This window comes from Ceratotherium simum, chromosome 11 (genome assembly GCF_057802395.1).
Source record: "Ceratotherium simum simum isolate JZ-2026a chromosome 11, ASM5780239v1, whole genome shotgun sequence".
NCBI lineage: Eukaryota > Metazoa > Chordata > Mammalia > Perissodactyla > Rhinocerotidae > Ceratotherium > Ceratotherium simum.
Window position 1 is genome coordinate 11268836 of NC_141910.1, and position 5584 is coordinate 11274419.

At 38.7% G+C, this 5584-nt stretch overlaps 1 non-coding gene across 1 annotated transcript; it reads left to right on the forward strand.

The window, feature by feature from the left end:
• Window positions 1–930: 930 nt before the first annotated feature.
• On the forward strand, window positions 931–1150 carry LOC147915915 (small nucleolar RNA U3). Its single transcript, XR_015553711.1, has one exon. It is a non-coding gene; the product is annotated as a small nucleolar RNA U3 (small nucleolar RNA).
• The last annotated feature ends 4434 nt before the right edge of the window (window positions 1151–5584 follow it).

The window sequence follows — 5584 nt, forward strand, 5'->3', positions numbered from 1 at the left end:
CCCTGAGCCCTTCAGTATGGGGCTCTCTGAGGACTGTAATTATGACTTCTCTTTCCTAATCCTCTCTGGTCTTGACCTAAGGCGCTCCTTCCATGGCTGGTGCTAAGGCATCAGCCTGGATAACCCTTTTACATCTCTTCCTAGAAATGAGAAATATTAGCATGTAAGTTGAAAGATAATGGCTTGTGATTGGCTGTTGAATGGCAATATGCTAATTAGGAATGTTCAGAGTAAACTTTTCTTAATGAAATACTCTCTACCAAAATCAGAAACATTTTATTGTGTCAATGTAAATAATCAATAACCATTCTATAGATAAAAGAGATGAGATTACCTTTACTTGAGCCAGGCTGAGGACTATAGCCCAGAAGGCAGTCTCCACAAAGGAAGAAAGCATTCCAGAGAAGCATGGTTTTCAGTGCAGTTTTAATACCTTTTTAGAACAAAGAACATACATTAAACATGCCCAGGATACATATATTCATCAAAGTTGCAAAGTGGTTTTCAGTTGCAAATCAGCCGGTCAACACGACCCTGATGTCCAGGAGAGGGAATTTATCTTCAGGAGAACTGATACAGGTGTTACCAGTACTGGTTGTAGGAGGGGAAGCACACATTCTTATCTTCAAAGTGTGCATTCTTTTACTTTGAGATAACATCTAATGCATTCTTTACTTTAATGGTTAAAGCAGATGTATAATGTATGTTTGTCAGACTTCTTTAGTTCAAGCCAAATCAGTTTTAAACCAGAACAGCTACCCCATATACCTCAATATGTGAAAATTTCTTGTCAATTAAAAGACCAATTGTTTGAACACGTTTCTTGCAAGTGTTTCAAAATTTTGCAGAAAAGTTTGAGTGGTGAAAAACAGCTCATCCTTAGCAAAATGTGCATTTTATTTTTACATTAATCTGAGGAACCCTCAGGTTAAAACTATACTTTTAGGGACATTTCTATGGTATGTTACTAGAGAAGTGTTTCTGAATGTGTAGGGTACTAGAAACCATGATGATGATTTTCACGAAAAAATGTTTTCTTTTGAGCATGAGGCTGGCTTGTGGTGTTCCCTGGTGATATCCGCTACTTTCCTCGAGGACTGTTCTCGTTTCCTTTGGGAAAGTGAGAGGCAGAGGACACAGGCTGAGTGGTTTCCTTCTTTAGAGCTGCTTGGTAAAGAAAAACAATGTCTCAGGTTTTGTGTTTTTTAACTTGTAACAGATTTAAAGTTTGTACTTTAGCTTCTGTGTTTTATCTACCTTGTGTTTTTTTTTCCCCCCAAAGCCCTAGTAGATAGTTGTATGTCATAGCTGCACATCCTACCAGTCGCTGTACGTGGGACGCTGCCTCAGCATGGCCGGAGAAGTGGTGTGACGGTGCGCGTCCAGGATCCGAAACCCGGGCCGCCAGCAGCGGAGCGCACGCACTTAACTACTAAGCCACAGGGCTGGCCCTTACCTCATGTTTTTGAAATAATGTCTTAAAGGCACCTTTGCTATAGAAAAATCAATATTTTAAGCATAAAATTGATCACCTGTGACAATGTATGTACTCACCCCCATGTTTCATATCTATTTAATTAGATATGATTAGTTCTTCTAACTGTGGTGCCTTTTGGTACAGAGCGGGGAGTTTTTACATATGGGCTGTAATTATCTGAACATCTTTTTCCTATTGATTTCGAATGCTGTCTTTGATATTTATTTACTCCCATAACTATTTGAATTTTGCCTGGACTCTTCTGTTTTAATTTTTTTTCAGCTTTGTCCTTCCCAGTAACATACCAGTTTGTTTCTTTTCTATGTTTGTTTGTTTTTATTGTGGTAAAATACACATAATGTAAAATTTACCACTTTAATCATTTTTAAGTGTGCAATTCAGTGACAATTCAATTGCACAGTTTTGTGCACATTATTACCATCCATCTCCAGAATGCTTTCCATAATCCCCAACAGAAACTCTGTATCTTTTAAACAATAACTCCCCATTATCCTCTTTCCCCCAGCCCCTGGTAACCTATATTCTACTTTTTTTCTCTATGAATTTGCCTATTCTAGGTACCTCATATAAGTGGAATCATACAATATGTGGCCTTTTGTATCTGGCTTCTTTCATTTAGCTTCATGTTTTCAAGTTTCATCCATGTTGAAGCATGTATCAGAGTTTCATTCCTTTTTTAAGGCCAAGTAATATTCTGTTGTATGTATATGCTACATTTTGTTTATCCATTCATTTCTTTTCTTTTTCATCGTTTTTTTTTTTTTGAGGAAGATTGGCCCTGAGCTGACATCTGTTGCCAATCTTCCTTTTTTTCTTTTTTCTACCCAAACCCCCAGGGCATAGTTGTATATCCTAGTTGTAGGTCTTTCTAGTTCTTCTATATGGGATGTCACCTCAGCATGGCTTGATGAGCAGTAAGTAGGTCCACACCCAGGATCTGAACCAGCAAACCCTGGGCCACTGAAGCGGAACACACAAACTTAACTGCTATGCCACCGGGCCAGCCACCTATCCATTAATTTCTTGATGGACATTTGGGTTGCTTCCACCTTCTGGCTATTGTGAATAATGTTGCTATGAATGTTGGTATAAAAGTATCTGTTTGAGGGGCTGGCCCCATGGTGTAGTGGTTAAGTGCACGTACTCCGCTGCCGGCGGCCCGGGTTGGGTTCCCGGGCCAGCACCGACGCACCACTTGTCAGGCTGTGCTGTGGCGGTGTCCCACATAAAGTGGAGGAAGATGGGCATGGATGTTAGCTCAGGGCCAGTTTTCCTCAGCAAAAAGAGGAGGACTGGCATGGATGTTAGCTCAGGGCTGATCTTCCTCACAAAAAAATAAAATAAAATAAAATAAAATAAACCTTTACCAGATAATGTGTTTTGCAAATATTTTCTCCCATTCTATAGGTTGTCTTTTTACTCTCTTGATAATTTCCTTTGATGCATCAAAGTTTTTAATTTTGATGAAGTCCAATTTATCTATTTTGTCTTTTGTTGCCTGTGCTTTTGGTGTGACATTCAAGAAACCATTGCCAAATCCAATGTCATAAAGTATTTCTCCTATGTTTTCTTCTAAGAATTTTATAGTTTTAGTACTTATGTTTAGGGCTTTGATCCATTTTGCGTTAATTTTCTACAGAGTGTAAAATAAGGGTCCAATTTCATCCTTTTGCAGTAGATATCCGGTTTGCCAGGAACCTTTTGTTGAATAGACTGTCGTTTTCCCCTTGAAAAGAAATGTTCTGGCTGCTATGGGTCAATTCTCACCAGCGAACTTGCATTCTTCTCCTAACTCTTGTCACATGCATATCCACAGCATATAAACTGTCTCAGAGAATTTCTGCAGAACAGCATTAACAGCCCAAAAAGGCCGCCTTGTGATAGGCTGTCAGGCAGTAACATATTCATGAGAACGCCCAACCTTTAAAGGCCAGAAACTAGTTCTCAACAGCATTCAGAACATCTTGTTGATTTTTGCTATTTGAAGGGGTGTTTTGTGGAGTTCCCCCAGCCGCACAATTCAGAGAAACAAAAAAAATTCTCTTCATCAGGAGAATGCAAATAAGTTTCCTTCAACCAAAAATGTGCATTGTATTCTATGACAATACTTTTGGTGATATTTTTCTGGTATGTTACTGGTGTTAAGTGATTCTTTTAGAAAGGTAAAATCATGACTCTCATGCAAATATAAAATTAACATGTGTGAAATATTTTATTTAGCTCATTAATTAATAAGGAAAGCAATAAGAGGTTGTATAACTAGTCCAAAGGAGACTTAAAGTTTCCCACATTTATATTTAGATAAAGAGTGCTGAAATGAATTCACAAATAGATGCCATAGGGTGATTATTGCCTTCTACTGCACGCTATTTGTTTTTTTTTTTTTTTCTGTAGCACTTGCTAGCTATTTATTTTTGTTTGTTTATTTACTTATTTCTCCCTTTTTAAATCAATGTATAATACAAATACTATGAAAACCATAGATCTTAAATGTACAGCTTAATGAATTTTTATAAATATATGCATCCATGTAACTTGCACCCCTATAAAGATACAGAACATTTATATCACCCCAGAAAACCCTTTCTAAGTCAATCCCACCCTTCTACATCGACAATCATTATTTTGACTACTATCCCTATAGATTAGTTTTACCTATTCCACAACTTTATATAAATGGAATCCTACAGGGTGTACTCTTTTATGTCCAATTTCTTTCACTTAGCATCGTGTCCATGAGATTCATCCATGATTTTGCATGTATCAGTAGTTCCTTTTCATTGCCAAGTAGTATTCCATTGTACGAATATACTACAATTTATTTACCCATCCTTCTATTGATGGCCATTTGAATTGTTTCCTGGAGCATATGAACAAAGCTGCTATGAATATTCTTGTACACTTTTTTTGGACAAATGTCTTTATTTGTCTTGGAGAAATATCTAGGGATGGAATTGCTGGGTCATAGGGCAGACATATGTTTCACTTTACAAGAAACTGCCAAATAGCTTTCCAAAATGTCTGTCCCATGTTCCGCTCCTACCAGCAACGTGTGAAAGTTCCAGTGGCTCCACATTCTTGCCAACATTTGGTGGTGTTAGTGTTTTTAATTCCAGCTGTTGGAATGGATGTGAAATGATATCTCATCGTGGTTTTTAATTTGCATTTCCTTGATAGTTAATGAAATTGAGCACTGTTCATGTGCTAATTGGCCATTTTTATATCTTCCTTTTTAGAATGTTTATTCAATGTTTATTATTAAGTTATAGGAGTTCTTTATATACTCTGCATACAAAATGGCTCTGGGATTACCAGCAATATTTGTTAAAATGTATTTTCCTGGGCTGCACTAAGACAAGATTCTTGGCCAGGGTGGGCTCTGGGAATTGGTGTTTTATGCTGGCACTGCTGATGATTCTGATGCATGGTCAGGCTTAAAAACCATTGGAGTAGAAAGAATACTGGATTGGGCATTGAATGACCCAGGGATGACCCCGGTCCATTCACTAACTCGGTTCCTCCCTCTCTTCTCAATGTCCCTATCTGTGCAATGAGGGAGTCTACTAGTTGGCACCTGAAGCCCCTTCTGGGTTTGAGGTATTTGGTGTTATCATCTGCTCTAAGACTCTCCAACTTGGCAAGCTGAAGACACGCTGGCGGGTATGGCACCAGCCAAGCCATGATTGCTTTCCCACACACCGTAACTGACAATCAAGTTGAGGCAAAAGAACTGAACGCAGAAACTGCAGCTCCAGCGTGAGAGCCATCTCCGAAGGATCCGCCGGCACAGCCGTTGGCTGGGAGTTGTCGAGCGCAGCTGGTTGGGTCTATGAGCTTCTCGCAGCTGTTTGTGATATGTCAAACGAATTTTTGTTTTTGTTTTTTTTTTGGTGTTTTGTTTTTTTTTTATTGATGTTTTAATGGTTTCTAACATTGTGAAATTTTGGGTTGTACATTTTTGTTTGTCCATCACCACATATATGACTCCCTTCACCCCTTGTGCCCACCCCCCACCCCCACTGCCCGGGTAACCACAGTCCAGTTTTCTCTGTCCATGTGTTGGTTTATATTCCACATATGAGTGAG